This window comes from Podarcis bocagei (genome assembly GCF_964188305.1).
Source record: "Podarcis bocagei genome assembly, chromosome: 16".
Taxonomy (NCBI): Eukaryota; Metazoa; Chordata; class Lepidosauria; order Squamata; family Lacertidae; genus Podarcis; species Podarcis bocagei.
The window spans coordinates 38,699,940-38,716,446 of NC_138142.1; the positions used below are offsets into that span (position 1 = coordinate 38,699,940).

Genomic DNA, 16,507 nt, shown 5'->3' on the forward strand with positions numbered 1-16,507 from the left:
GTGCCTTATACTGAGTCTGACCATTGGCCCTTGTATTCCCTACATTGAGTGGCTGTGGCTCTCCAGGGGACTATTCCCAGTCCCACTTGAATATACTGAACCTGGGACGTTCTGCATACAAAGCAGAGACTCTACCTGCGAGTTGCAAGGGCCAGCTTGGTATAGTGGTTAAGAGCGGTAGACCCGTAATCTGGTGAACCAGGTTCGATTCCCCGCTCCTCCACATGCAGCTGCTGGGTGACCTTGGGCTAGTTACAGTTCTCTGAAGTCTCTCGGCCCCACTCACCTCACAGAGTGTTTGTTGTAGAGGAGGAAGGGAAAGAAGATTGTTAGCCCCTTTGAGACTCCTTCGGGTAGTGATAAAGTGGGATATCAAATCCAAACTCTTCTTCTTCTACTACTATACTTCTCCAGCAGAGAACAGGCTGGTCATTAACTTTAGCACCCACTTACACAACAGTCTCATAATATGAAGGAATAGCTTCCATTCTGTCAAAGGTTATTCCTACCCTCTCTTTTTCCAAGTCATAAGAATCGATAGAACTTCTCTTACCTTGCTGGGAGTGGTCAGTGGAAGGACAATGAAGTCAAGTGAATGAAGGGCTGAGGAGCTGGAGTCCTTTTATATAGCTCTGGGAGCCCTTTCCGAAGGAAGTGAGACAGCTTCAAAGCATGCCCAGTTCCTCTGGCCATCAAAATGCATTTACATCCCGTGTGCCAACATCCGGTCCGTGATCCTTTTTGGTCCTCACTGTATTTGTGATGAACAAAGTCTATTTGTGGTCTATTATTAAACTTAGTTTCGTCTAATAACACTGTAATTTGCTCACGTGTCCAAGAGGCACTCAGAGTATTAATTTAAATGGGAGAATATCCAGGATGCTGGACATTTTACTAAGCTGTCTTCCGGGATCTGATGACGACAGACCCTGATTCATGAGCCGGAAGGTCTCATCGTATGCTTATCCCAATGGAGACATACTGGTTTAATGTTGCTGTTGGCCTCCCATCAAATCACAGAATCCATGTGACATATAATACTAAGTACGCTTACTGAGGAAGACATTTGGCACCCAGCAAAGTCAGGTGGGCTGCCTAAGATACCAGTGAGGCTTCAGTGGCACTGGTGACCTTAAAATAATAACCCTGATCTTATGATGATGGATCCCAAGAATGGTTTGAAGCAAGGAATGGTCACTCAAGGACCAGATACAGCTTCCCAAAGCATTACCATCACCAAATTTCCGCCTGTATGGGGTGCATGCGATGTTGGCCATACTCAGGGTACATCCACTGAAATGAATGGACATGACTCACTTGGATCAATTATTTTAATAGGTCTGCTCTGATTTGGTCTTAGTTGGATACATTCCCATTGGTTTAGCTCAGTGACTTCTGTTTGATTCATACCATAAGCCCCTTCATTCCATTCTAACATGGAATTCATGTGACATTAATTCTAATTAGTTTTAAGAAAGAAAGAAAGAAAGAAAGAAAGAAAGAAAGAAAGAAAGAAATGTTTTTCAGTTGGCGTGCGCACGCACACACACACACACACACATTGTTATTATACCTTTACATTAATTTCAAATTTATTTAAGAAAATCATCTAAGTTTCTGTTTTCATTCATGATAGGCATTTCAATGTATATTTTAGTATGTTCAAATCAGGGTTGTGTAGATAATTCTGTTTCTAATTTGTGTCGATTTCATTTGTGTCTGTAAGTAACTTCCAGCATTGTTCTGATTTTTGTTGTTGTTTAAAACCACACACACCCAAATTGCATTATTTTCAACACACTTTTCCTCAAAAAGATGCATTTTTATATGCATCTTAAGCTAAAACATATGTGGTGGATTCATCAAAGTCATTGCAATTGTGCAATGAAACTCTGCTTCCACACACACCAAATCTGCTCCACTAGGATCAGACAGCAGGTTCACCTTGTATCCTGAAATGACTTCTGGTCAAAGGTGGGAACCATAGGGTTGCTATTAGCAGATGTTGGCTTTAATCATATGCCACAGCACGCGCCCTTTTAATGAAATGATGTGAGTGCTGGCAAGGAACACAGCAACAGACAACATAGAGGATGAACATCTGCCTCAGTAGCTACTCAACACCTGTCATTCTTAAGTGGTGCCTCATTGTCCAGGGAGGGCCAAATGGAACTTGAGAAAAAGAGCTTGCAATGGAGACGTCTTCATTCACTCATTGACCTAATTAGATCTTAGATCTGGGATACCTGCTGCCCTCCAGAGTATTGGACACCATTGGTCATTCAGGCTGTTCCCTGCTTCTTATCTAAGTGGCCCATAAGACCATTGGGTCAGGAGTCTGAAATTACTTATCTGCACCATTGCATCCATCAGTACCGTCCACCCTAAAGATGGGGAACCTGTGTCCTTCTAGACATTGTTGGACTCCCAATTCTTATCAAACTTCATTGGCCTTGCCGACTGGTGTTGATGGTATCTGCAGTTCAACTATATATGAAGGGACACAGGTTCCCCACCCCTAGCACAAAGAACTCTGTCCTTCCATAAGACCATTCAGAATCTAAAGTCACTTTCCTGTACCCCTGCCTCCATAAGTACTGTTTACTCAGATGATGAGGAAACTGTGGCCTTCCAGAGGTTGGAAACATTGACAAAAAAGGAAGACCTTGATTTAGGCATTGGGCGTGTATCCCTCCCAGTCCCTGCCAGGGATCTGGGGCACATCAGGGTAATCAGGTCTGTCTGGGAAGTGGGCGGCTCTGGAAGACGTTTGTTTATGCAGAGTGCCCACCCCCATTTTATTGCAATACTGTCAGTGGGGAGACCACTGACAACCTTTCAGCATATGGCCAGTGACTCCCCTCCGACTCAGCTGACTGAGAGCATTCCACTCTCACTCCACCCCTTTTAACCTCACAAAGAGCTCCGCCTCCCCCTGCCACAGATAGGTTCATTAGAACTGAGTTTGGTGGGAACCTCAAAGGGCTGTAACTTGGGGACATGGACCAGGAACTTCTGCCGTTGTCTCAGGAAACGGGGTGCTGCTCGCAGCCACGCAAAGGGTGCCCTCCGCTTGATGGGAGAGTGGTCATTACAGTGGGTCCCTTCCAACTCTACAATTCTATGATTCTATGATTATTTTAAAGTCAGATATGAAATTGGTGTGTGTTTAGTGTATATTATACTTCTTATGGGAAACCTATGACCACTGGAAATAATTGGTAGGGAGTCAAAAAAAATTTCTAGAAATAAAATCCTCGGGCTCTGGATGGAGGTTAGAAGCTCATCTGACGCCCATTCATTTGTTCATCTCAACATAATCCTTTTCAAAGCAATCCTATAAATGACTCCTTTGGACAGGAGGGAGAATGACAGGGTTAACTACTGTTGAATATCTTTAATCATATACATTTAAAAATGATGTCCACACAGTCAAGCATGCACGCTGGATGAAAGTGCGGTAGAGGCCAACCATTGAGGATTAAGGGAGACGTCAGCATTCTTGAGTCATGCCTCACTGCTGGGGGAAGGTTCTACACAGCCATATAAAAAGCCCCACCCCCAGCAGTTCTTCACACAATCACTGGATCCTAAACTCACGCCAACTCCTCCTGCTGAACAAGGTAAGTCAATGAGCAGAGTTTGCTCATTGTTGTTGCTTTCTTGACCACAGGGGAGCTAAGGTCTCCCAACGACTCTGATCTTGCAAAGGCACTAGCTCGCACCATTGATTTTATGCTTGGGAACCATTCTGGGCCTCTTGCCACATTATGGGTAGACTATCCCAGGGTTTAGGTAAGGTAAAAAGGTAAAGGACCCCCGGATGGTTGTTGTTTAGTCGTTTAGTTGTGTCCGCCTCTTCGTGACCCCCTGGACCAGAGCACACCAGGCACTCCTGTCTTCCACTGCCTCCCGCAGTTTGGTCAAACTCATGCTGGTAGCTTTGAGAACACTGTCCAACCATCTCGTCCTCTGTCCTCCCCTTCTCCTTCTGCCCTCAATCAGGGTCTTTTCCAGGGAGTCTTCTCTTCTCCAAAATATTGGAGCCTCAGCTTCAGGATCTGTCCTTCCAGTGAGCACTCAGTGCTGATTTCCTTAAGAAATGGATGGACTTAACCTGGATGGTTAAGTCCAGTCAAAGGCGACTATGGGGTTGTGGCACTCATCTCGCTTTCAGGCCGAGGGAGCCGGCGTTTGCCCACAGACAGTTTTTTTGGTCTTGTGACCAGCAGGACTAAACCACTTCTGGTGCAACAGAAAACTGTTATGGAAACCAGAGCACACAGAAATGCCATTTACCTTCCCGCCGCAGCAGTACCTTTTTATCTACTTGGACTGGCATGCTTTTGAACTGCTAGGTTGACAGGATCTGGGACAGAGCAGTGGGAGCTCACTGCATCGTGGAGATTCAAACTGCTGACCTTCTGATTGGCAAGCCCAAGAGGCTCAGTCCCTTACCTTTCCCGCCCTGACCAGGCCACAGTGATCCATGTGACGGTCACTTCCAGGCTTGACTACTGTAATTCGCTCTACGCGGGGCTGCCCTTGGAGCTGTCCCAGAAACTCCAGCGGGTGCAGAATGCTGCAGCGAGGCTCCTCACGGGGTCTCTGCCATGGGAGCATATTCACCCAGTGCTTTTCCAGCTGCACTGGCTCCCAGTGGAGTACAGGGTCAGATTTAAGGTGCTGGTTTTGACCTTTAAAGCTCTTCATGGCCTCGGACCCTCGGACCTACGGGACCGCCTCTCCCGGTATGCCCCACGGAGAGCCTCAAGGTCCATAAATAGCAACACTCTAGTGGTCCCGGGCCCTATGGAAGTTAGATTAGCTTTAACCAGAGCCAGGGCCTTTTCAACACTGGCTCCGGCCTGGTGGGACGCTCTGCCTCATGAGACCAGGGCCCTGCAGGATCTGATTTCTTTCCGCAGGGCCTGTAAAACAGAGTTGTTCCACCTGGCCTTTGGCTTGGAGCCAGTTTGATTCCCTCGCCTCCCCCTCTTTCTTCTTTCTTTTTCCTTTCTCCTCCTGTGATTAGGCTGTATTTTAATATTTTAATGTTTCAATATTTTAATGTTGTATTTTAATCTTGTTTTTAAGTTGTATTCATTCAACTTGTTTTTATTATTGCTTGTTAGCCGCCCTGAGCCCGGCCTTGGCTGGGGAGCGCGGGGTATAAATAAATTAATAATAATAATTAGACACCCACTTCCAAGGGTTTATAACAAAGAAGCATTCCAGACTCTGTCTATCCCGTATTATTTCTCAAGTAAAACCTTGTAGATGTAAAGCCACAGAGACTTCAGATCTAAACTTTGGAGGGTGGCAGCCAACGGGGTTTCTAGGTGCACTAAGAGCACTGCTGAGCATAGAAACATTAAGTCCAAATCCCACTTTTGCCAGTCTCCACAATGCAGGGCACTGACATGTAGATAGTTTAATGTGTCTGAGGGTGATGTGGTTGGTTCAAGGGCAATGTCTTCCTCCCTTTCAGCGCTGTCTACCTTCCCCACTGCAAATATGTCGTGCTGTTCCCAGTGTGGCTGCTCTCCCTGCTGCTGCAAGCCGTCCTGCTGTTCCCCCTGCTGCGGCTGCTCCCCCTGCTGCTGTGGTCAGTCTTGCTGCAGTGGCTGCTGTGGAGGACAGTCCTCCTGCTGCTGTTCCCCCTGCTGTGGTTCCGGGTGCTGTGGGTCTTCCTGCTGCGGTTCCACATGCTGCTTTCCCAAGCAATGCAGGTGCTGAAGGATGCCAAGGGATGCTCTGAAGGCAAGCAGGTGTCTATGGCTTGTGGTCCAGAGCCACCACCATTACCAACACTATCAGCATGATAGCACTGGTTTCAGTGACCTATGGTTGACTCCTTGCTGAGCTCAGTGTCTCAACTCTGTACCTTCCTTCTCTCCCCACCCCCACACATTGTAGAGTCCTCTCTTCTTTCTTTACCCTTCACAATGAAATTCCCCAAGGTATTTCTAACAGTGTCCCCATGACCACCTCAGTGAGTGAGATGCTCACCTTTCTGTCTCTTCTCTTCTCCTTCCTAACTCCTCTATTGTTGTAGCATGTACTTGCCCGCATGACGATGAATAAACTGGTAAACTATCATACATAGTCTTATTTTAATTTGTTGCATGCATACACATCTTCAAGAGTGCTGCTGCGAACCCAGGTGCAAAAAATATCGGGTATTAAGGTGGAGAAGAAAGTGAAATACAGTGGTACCTTGGTTTATGAACTTAATCCGTTCCAGAAGTCCATTCTTAAACCAAAGCATTCTTAAACCAAGGCGTGCTTTCCCATAACAGCGGGGGACTCAATTTACAAATGGAACACACTCAACAGGAAGAGGAACATGTTCTGCTTCCAAGGCAAAGTTCACAAACCAAAACACCTACTTCCAGGTTTGCGGCGTTCTTAATCCAAGTTGTTCATAAACTAGACTGTTCTTAAACCAAGGTACCAGTGTATTTGGATAACAAATAAGAAAGCTAATCTGATCCAGAACAATTAAGTGGTTGTGTGGAGTAAGATTGGACAAGGTATGGATACATGGGGGAGGATGAAATTCTCTTTATTGGGTAGGATTTTGGTGGTAAAAATTAAGGGTGGGGAGACCTTCCAACAGTTCAATGTGCATAAGGAGCGCATGCTTTGGATGCAGGCCATACCAATTCCAATGTATTGCATATTCAGCTTGAGGGATCCAGGACCTGAGTTCTTCAAGAGCTGCTCCAAGCTGACATAAATGATGCTGGGCTAAATGGACAAACAATGTGAATGTGCTGCAAAGGAGCTTTGTATGCTCTTTCACACATATGATATATATTGACTGTACAGGGTTCAGCAGTCAGAGCTTCCTTAACTCATCCGTCATTGTCGCAGTCAGTTGACTTGACTAGATTCTTTTTCCAGCTGAAGCAAGCCAGTCTCCACCTCTTCCCCCACCTCTTTCTGGTTTCTAAAGGACTCAATCTCCTCCTCTGGAGTCGAGCCTAACCCCCTTTTTTTCTCCTGCATCCTGTTCTTTCAACTCTGTGTTACTTTCAGAACTGACAGGCTGCATTCCTGAGTGAGATAGGCTTATCTCGCTTTCACTGTGTGAAGGAATCAGGTTTCTACTCCTCTGTGGCTCTCTTCCCTCCTCTTCGGATTCCTCTCTGTCTGCCAGAATGGGAACAACCCTGACATGTAGCGTGGGGTGGTGGTGCCAGAGGGGCTGTGGCCCTAGGTGTGGATTTTTGAGAGGGCGTGAAGCAGGTAACCTCACACAGCCACTCCCAGTATGGCCCGGTTCTCCTCTCTTGATGTCTGAGGAACCAATGCTCATGGAGAGAACCAGGCCGGGCTATGCTGAGGATGCTGACTTCATGCCCACCAAGTGTCATGTTGGATGGCTGGGCTTCCCCCGATTAGGGCCCTTCAACTGAACATACCAATGTTTTGTTAGAATTCCTGATCTATGATTGCAGTCATAGGATTGTTTGTCTTTCACATGACGGTATATGTTTTGACTCCACAGAGTGGGGAGTGATGGAGAAAGGATGTTTGTGTTACTGTGTTCCATGAAGTAGGACTATTGTCCTTTGTTCTTTTTCTCTTTGCTGTCTGATGCTAGAGAGAGAGGGAGCCATGTTGCAGTGCTCCGTGTGTGTTTATATGTAAATAAAGTAGATTAGTCAACATGCTAAGTTGCTGAGGTTTGTCATGCATGATGACCACAAACTTGACATGAGCCAACAGTGTGACGCGGCAGCTAAAAAAGCCAATGCAATTCTGGACCTCATCAATAGGAGTATAGCATCTAGATCAAGGGAAGTAATAGTGCCAATGTATTCTGCTCTGGTCAGACCTCACCTGGAGTACTGTGTCCAGTTCTGGGCACCACAATTCAAGAAGGACACAGACAAACTGGAACGTGTCCAGAGGAGGGCAACCAAATTGGTCAAAGGCCTGGAAACGATGCCTTATGAGGAACGGCTAAGGGAGCTGGGCATGTTTAGCCTGGACAAGAGGAGGTTACGGGGTGATATGATAGCCATGTTCAAATATATGAAAGGATGTCACATAGAGGAGGGAGAAAGGTTGTTTTCTGCTGCTCCAGAGAAGCGGACACGGAGCAATGGATCCAAACTACAAGAAAGAAGATTCCACCTAAACATTAGGAAGAACTTCCTGACAGTAAGAGCTGTTCGACAGTGGAATTTGCTGCCAAGGAGTGTGGTGGAGTCTCCTACTTTGGAGGTCTTTAAGCAGAGGCTTGACAACCATATGTCAGGAGTGCTCTGATGGTGTTTCCTGCTTGGCAGGGGGTTGGACTCGATGGCCCTTGTGGTCTCTTCCAACTCTATGATTCTATGATTCTATGTGCAAACTCTGCAGATCCCTAAGTGTGCCGGTGTCAGTTGGCATCGGTCGCTGTGATGTTCGGGCTGAAGAAAGCTTTTGAAGCTCCCGAACGATTGACCAGGCGGGAGAGAACATGCCAGTTGGGCCTGTGTGTCTGCCAGGGTCCTACTCGAGTGTAGGCTGCACTCCTGACATGTTTGAGATCTGTTACCTCTAGTTGGCAGGCCACAATTCCTCCATAAAAACGTTCTCTTTCCAAATGGAATCCAACCATAACCAGCCCTACTCACAAGCCTCCACTGATGTTTTTATCTAGAGGGAACATTTCTCAGAACTCTAAAATGCTTCTTCTTTGCTTCAGTTGAGGATAGAGATGTGTCGGGGATGTGGCTGAATAGAACACCTGGGAAGAGTCAGACTCTGGAGATGAAGGACTGACAGTACAAAGGGAGCCAGAGTCTGACTCTGGAAGCAAGAGATTGTAGCAGGAGTGGGTTAGTTTGGCCCCCCTTTATCAAGAGTTCCCAGACTCGGAGAGCTCACAGGCAGAGGGAGGGGAGGAGATAGAAGACATTGAGGGGGTTGCTATGCAACCAGGAGGGAGACAGTGTTTGGAGGAATTGTCGTTTGATAGCGTGGCGGGGGAGTTCACCCACCTTCTCCTCGAACCAGAAGAGCTGAAAGGGTTAAGATGCGAAGGAAGTACAAAAGAGGAAGGACTGGACTTTGACACCCTACGTGTTGCTACAGGGGCGGAGAATCAGAGTGACCAAGTCTTAGCTTATGGCGGCAGGCCCGGAGCTGCTCTCTGGATGTAAATTGTAAATAAACGTACATAAAACTGCCAGAGACTCATTAATTCTTATTGGAGCTTGCTTGCCTGCCTGAGATCAGTGTTTGTGTGGATATGTATAGAAACCAGCCTCCTGAATATAGATAACATTTGCATCCATTGTTCTGCTCACTTTTGCCTCTGAGGCTGTCCACGTAACCTCGGAGATTTTGCTCAAAAGAGAATGAAGACCCCTTGGTCGCAACCCTCTGCATTATTTCATGGAGCTACTGCAATTTCCCACATATCGAGGTGAAAGAAGGCAAGAAGATGACATAGAAGCTTTGGGATTTTTATTACTTGCTGTGAATTCGGTTAGATTTTGTATCCACAGAGGAGTGATTCAAAGAGAAGAAAGGAAAGAGAGATAATCCTATGATAAAGAGAACTCGTGTGGCATGCCTCCTTAAAGGACAACAAAGTAAAGAGAAGATGAGAAGAATTTAGGGTTCAACAAGGAGGCAGGTGCAAATGTAACACTTAGGCACTGTTGGATTCGAGGCATCAGGCAGCACTGATGAGGCAGCAGGTCTCAAGACTGAATTTCTTCAGCACCAGCCTCCTTGCCTAGGGTAGCAGCAAGAGGAACCGCCACTGCTGGAGCCACCTTGGCTAGGGTAGCAGCAAAAGGAACCACCACTGCTGGAGCAACCTTGCCTAGGGCAGCAGCAAGAGGAACCGCCACTGCTGGAGCCTCCTTGCCTAGGGCAGCAGCAAGAGGAACTGCCACTGCTGGAGCCACCTTGGCTAGGGCAGCAGCAAGAGGAACCACCACTGCTGGAGCCACCTTGCCTAGGGCAGCAGCAAGAGGAACCGCCACTGCTGGAGCCTCCTTGCCTAGGGCAGCAGCAAGAGGAACTGCCACTGCTGGAGCCACCTTGGCTAGGGCAGCAGCAAGAGGAACCACCACTGCTGGAGCCGCCTTGCCTAGGGCAGCAGCAAGAGGAACTGCCACTGCTGGAGCCTCCTTGCCTAGGGCAGCAGCAAGAGGAACCACCACTGCTGGAGCCGCCTTGCCTAGGGCAGCAGCAAGAGGAACCACCACTGCTGGAGCCACCTTGCCTAGGGCAGCAGCAAGAGGAACCACCACTGCTGGAGCCACTACTACCAGAACCACAGCAGGGGCAGCAGCAACAGGGGCAGCAGCAGGGGCAGCAAGGACAGCAGCAGCAGCAGCAAGGACAATAGCTGCAGCAGCAGGGGGAGCAACCACAACAGGAGCAGCACGACATCTTAGCAACGGAGAAGGAAGGTGGAGCTGAAAGAAATCAAGGGATTCCCCATTAAGCACACACAACGTCCTCAGGCATATTGGAAACACATTAGATACACGTTCTGCATTAGGAAGACCAATAGAGAAATGATTTTCAAATATTGTCCTCCCATCTCAGTGATCCTAAAAGTGTGTTTTTTGTTATTACACTTTTGCTTGGGTTCTTTTTTAAAAAATAAATAAATTATTGATACACCAAAAAAGAAAAAGACAAGACAAAAAAATACAAACAAAACAGTGATAAAGGCAATCTTAGTTAGAAATCAATAAAGCAAAAAGTGGTCCTTGGAATATAGACCCCACCTCCCGTCCATTCCTTATTTCAATTATCTATTATTTGTTGCCAATACACGTTTTTATCTTACATTAACTAATTATTGATTTATCTTAGATTTCAGATCTTTCTTAAATCTACTACTAAAGTTATTCAAACACTGCGACAGAGTTTCAGCTACTGTAGTTGTTTTTCAAATAAACTTTGAAGACTTCCCATTTTGAGATAAATTCCTGTTTTGATTGGTTCTTTATTTTTTCTGATAAACTATCTAACTTCACTTTTGCTTGGCTTCAATATTATCCTGGCTACGTTACCTCCACCTTTCTACTTGATTGTTCGCAGGCAATCTAGAGCATTGTAGCTTTATTTGTTCAATTTTTATTCATTAAATTTGTATACCCCCTTCATCTGAAGACGACAGGGTGGGTCACAGCACAAAAATACAAAATGGTGGGGGGATACATAACAAAACAGAAACAATCAAATAACCCCTATACAACAAACCCATTTAAGAGGCCATAAAATGTTTAATCAGCCAAAGGCCTGGTGACAGAGAAATGTTTTTGCCTGGTCCCTTAAGATATGTAGTGAAGGCATCAGGCAAGTCTCTCAACAGACAGCATCCCACAAATGGGGAACCAACTCAGAAAAGGACCGTTCTTGTGTTGTCATCCACTAGATGTCTCTTGGAGGGGGAACACAAAGAAGGACCTCTGGTTATCTCCTGCTTGGACTACTGCAATGCGCTCTACGTGGGGCTACCTTTGAAGGTGACCCGGAAACTACAACTAATCCAGAACGCAGCAGCCAGACTGGTGACTGGGAGCGGCTGCCGAGACCATATAACACCGGTCTTGAAAGACCTACATTGGCTCCCAGTACGTTTCCGAGCACAATTCAAAGTGTTGGTGCTGACCTTGAAAGCCCTAAACAGCCTCAGTCCAGTATATCTGAAGAAACGTCTCCACCTCCATCGTTCTGCCCGGACACTGAGGTCCAGCACCGAGGGCCTTCTGGTGGTTCCCTCACTGGGAGAAGCCAAGTTACAGGGAACCAGGCAGAGGGCCTTCTCGGTAGTGACGCCCTCCATGTGGAATGCCCTCCCACCAGATGTCAAAGAGAACAACAACTACCAGACTTTTAGAAGACATCTGAAGGCAGCCCTGTTTAGGGAAGCTTTTAATGTTTGATGTATCACAGTATTTTAATATTCTTTTGGAAGCTGCCCAGAGTGGCTGGGGAAACCCAGCCAGATGGGCGGGGTATAAATTATTATTATTATTATTATTATTATTATTATTATTATTATGATTGCAGGCTCTGAGTTAGTTTAAATTGGGGCTGGTAGTCCAGTGCCAGATTTATGTATAAGTTAAACAAGCTATTGCTTAGGGCCCCGCTCTCTTGGGCACCCCCAAAAAAATTAAAGGAAAAAACAACTGGATGTACATTTCCAAAATATAAGATAAAAAATAAAAAATAAAATCTACATACAGCAACAGTGTTTTGTGTTGTGTAGGCTCCTGTGATGTAAGTCATGGGCCTTGTCTGCTAACCTGCTTCCTAAAATATCACTGGTTTGCTCCTTTCTATATATAGGGTGCCTATATTCTGCATGGACTGGTTGCATGGCAACACATGCAAATGGCTTTAGATTCCTATTAGGTCCATAGATTACCATATAGCATATATTCAACACAAAAAACAGCGACAGCTGGACATATAAAGGGCCCCATTACCTGCAGTAGCTTAGGGCCTCATCAAACCTAAATCTGGCCCTGAGGTGGTCTCTGAGGTGCTGCAGTCCTGAGACATTTAAAGGTTTAAAGCCAGCACTTTGAACTGGACCCAGAAACTAACTGGTAGTCAGTGCAGTTTGGCCAGGATTGATGTAATATACTCAAACCACCTTGCTCCAGTGAGGAACCTGATGTAAGTCTTGGGTTAGAATTGGAATCTGTACAATTATGCTTCCCTCTAGCAACATCTCCTCAAAGGGCAAAATATCAAGATATCAAAATATCAAGAAGGACACTGATAATAATCAGGCTGTGCAAAATCAGAGTTGCAAGAATACTACTTCAATAACTTTTGTTTCCCCTCAAATAAGGGCATAGCAGAAATGAACAAAACTGGAATGGGGCTCACCTGTAGTAGAGTTTGTTGTGATTATCGGATCCAACGAGTGAGTGAATAACTCCTGGATTGCGGATCTTTTATAGAGATCTGTGCATCCTTTCCCAAGTGATGAGGCATTGCACAAGAATGACGAGGTCTCCAAATATTGTCCTCCACAACACCATCATCCGGTGCATAATCCTGGACTGTGTTCCTACCCTTCCTTTTTGAGTGTATGTGATTAAAGCTATTTTGCAGTAACTAACACTGTGATTCTCCATCCTGTCCAAAGGGGGCATTTATAGGGCTGCCTTAAAGAACAATTATGTCGAGATGAATGGAGTTTGTATGCATTTGTCCCTGAGATCCAGAGCCTAAGGATTTTGTTTTGTTTTGTTTAAGATCATGACCTTATTTTTTTACTACCCTCCGAAGCATAATAAAGCACTTGGGATGATGACTCCAGGCCAATCTTGTTTAAGGTTTACCTCTTTTTTTCCTTCATAATTTGTGGAGGTAGAGCAAAAGGAGGGGTCTCCGAAGTTCAGTGTGAGTTCTGATGTGAGGGGAGATTCTTTTTTAAAGTGACGCATAGGAGGTTGATGGTGTATGGTGGCAGCGCAATTTTTTCTCAGTGATTCAAGAGCAGGGAACCACATGACTGTGGGGCTAATTAGGTCAAGTATGTGTTCCAATTCAGCCCATGGGGCCTTTCCCCCCACAACTGCACCCACCTGCCCCACACATGACCTCAAAATCAAGAGGAAGCACAGCTGTCAAAACAAAATCAGAAGCCTTGGGGTTTACAATGGTTCTTAGCCCAGAGTTGCTTGAGATAATCTTGGTTCATCTGATGAGTGATGACAGCAAGCCTGTGGTACATAAGCTGATTGATGATTCATGCAGGGATCCCAACTTAAATAAAATATTGGGGGGGGTAAGCCCTGCCCTGCATAATCAATCACATGACATAGTGCATGGACACTATTTGAATGGCAAAGCACATCAACTTTTGGGGCCCCCTCAAATGTTTTATTGGGGGGCTGAAGACCTCTAGGAGTTGGCTCCTATGGATTCAAGGATGGAAGGATAGATCAGTTGGAATGCCCTCTATTTCTCTATTTTTCTAATCTTATGATAAGCAAAGACAGCAAGCCTGAGATACATTAGATTCTGAACCAAGGATGGCTGACTGTCAACTTCAAATTCTCCCCAGTTCAATTATTTTCCAATCTTATTTCCAGTTCTCTGCATTCCTACATAAGTTTCTTTTTTCTTTTATTTAAGTTCTTGGTGAACTCATCATCAAATTTATCCTAATATACACATTTTGGGGAAGAATCCCTCACTAATACTATTTTTGTATGTTATTTTTACTGTTAGGCACATTTTAATGAAAACTTTAGCCTTGTATGGGCATTTTTCGTACATGTTTATTTACTGGAGCACTGCACTGCAACATTCAAAGAGGCACACATTTTGAAGAGCGGCTGTGTTTCAATTCACAAAATGCTTCCTGAAGGGAAGCAATTTGATAGCTTTTCCTTTAAATGTGAACGGAATTAAATTTCTCCCCCATTGCCCACCCCCTCTCTATCCTATTATGTATTAGATAGATAATTTATTACGGTCAAAGACCAGCTCACATAACATAACACAATAAAAAACAGTGTTCATAAAGATAAAATATACAATTGGAGCAGATTGCCTCAATAGCTCATGAGTTAAAATTGAGATATATACATACACCTGTACAACTGAGATTTGAGCTACAATAAAAAAAGGACCCTGAGGCACCCCAAAGGGTGAATTCAGCATTTCCCTAGTAAGCTATTTTATTCTAGAGGATGATCTGTGCCTACAAATCTGGGTGCAGAATCTGGCTACCAGACAGGTTGTCTTGTGATCTTTGCCTAAGAGGAGAGAATTAAGTTTAGACTTGTCTGAAAGACCGGTGAGCCTCTTCAGCAAAGGATCAATGGTGTCTCTACAGATCTCAACATAAAAAGGACATCTAAAAAATATATGTTTGGGGCTTCCTATTTCTTCTACAGTTCGAAAGCACATCAAAGTGCAAGAAGATAAATAGGTAGTCCGGCGGGAAGGTAAACGGCGTTTCCGTGTGCTGCTCTGGTTCGCCAGAAGCAGCTTTGTCATGCTGGCCACATGACTGTGGAGCTGTCTGCGGAGTGAGATGAGCGCACAACCCCCAGTCGGTCACGACTGGACCTAATGGTCAGGGGTACCTTTACCTTTACCTTTATTTCGCCTAATGGGCAGGCGCAAAGTCTCTGTGCCTACAGGACTCTTCTATAGGAGCCTTCCAGAACCGGTGAGGGCAAGGCCGAGCTTCTAGCAAGAGTGAAAGCCCTTCTTGCATTTCTGGATGTGAGGAAATAGAGATATGCTGCTGGAGCGGCTACGTGTCTCCTGTTTTCTATGATTTTATAATCAGGGACCCTTGAACAGTCCTGTTGTCTCTCTATGTCCATGATTCTTTGCCTGACCACGGATCTAGCTTATCCTATTATGTATTTATTTATGACTGGAAAAACATTAGATAAAAACCAGCATATATGCTGCTCCCCATGTGGCTAAACATTTATGTATGATATCTATGTTTGAGTGCTCTGTGGCTGGTTCACAGGCAAGATCTTGCTTTCCTTCAGCTCTGCCTTTCCTCCCCATCACAAAGATGCCATGCTGTTGCAGGTGTGGCTGCTCTCCCTGTTGCTGTGGTGGCTGCTGCAAGCTGCTATACCCCCCCCCCCCCCCACTGTGGTTCTGGTTATTGTGGCTGCTCCAAATGCTGCTATCCAGAGCAATGCAAGTGCTGAAGAACCCCGAGGGAAGCTCTCAGTGCAAACAGGGAGCTGGCAGCTTGACAAATTACCCCACACCACCACCTCCACCACCAGTGCTTGCTGACTTCTGACACTCATTAATTTCCCAAGTTCAGTGCCTTAAGCATTGCACCTGCCTCCTTTGATGAACAGCAATTTCTTCTCACCTTCTCCTTAGTTCCCTTTGATGTGCTTGAGAAGGAGAATTGCTTGTCGTACATCTGAAAGGCTCATCATTTTGGAAGATGTGACACTCTCTCTTCCCTTTCATGTGTTTGAGTACCTCTCTTGTTTACTAAAAGTATAAATGGCATATATATATATATATATATATATATATATATATATATATATTCCAAACAACAGTGCTCAGTTTTGTGGTATTCCTCTGCTGTAAGATGGAGGTAGGTGATATAAATCAATGAATGAATAATATTATTTTCATGTGGAAATTAACACCATCAAGTACTGGCTTCCAAAGGGCTGTCAGGCTGGGAAAGGCCAACAGCCAAATCCTTGGCTAGTGACCTTTCATTGTGCATAAAATAATAAGAAAGTGTTCTAGGTGAGTGGCAGAGCACATGATGTTCCAGGTTCATTCTCCAGAAACTCTACTTGGATGATTCCATGATTGCATGGAAGACATGTTAGCAGGGAAGATGTCCCTCCATCTGATATCTTGGAGAGCTGTGAGAAACTCCATGGGTTCTACTGCTTACCCAACATTCAGTTTCCTCAACTGAAGACTGTTAATTGAATTGAATTGGAGACTAGGGTGTCTTTAGAACATATGGCTTTATTTACACATATATACTACCTCA

General features: G+C 45.2%; 2 long non-coding RNA genes across 2 annotated transcripts; one reads left to right on the forward strand and one right to left on the reverse strand.

Moving 5' to 3' along the window:
• Positions 1–3,583: 3,583 nt before the first annotated feature.
• On the forward strand, positions 3,584–6,102 carry LOC308576227. Its single transcript, XR_014003153.1, has 2 exons — positions 3,584–3,623; positions 5,492–6,102. It is a non-coding gene; the product is annotated as an uncharacterized lncRNA (long non-coding RNA).
• A 3,351-nt stretch (positions 6,103–9,453) lies between these two features.
• Positions 9,454–12,958, reverse strand: LOC308575356. Its single transcript, XR_014002807.1, has 3 exons — positions 12,874–12,958; positions 10,233–10,433; positions 9,454–9,737 (listed from the first exon to the last, which is right to left on the reverse strand). It is a non-coding gene; the product is annotated as an uncharacterized lncRNA (long non-coding RNA).
• Between the last annotated feature and the right edge of the window lie 3,549 nt (positions 12,959–16,507).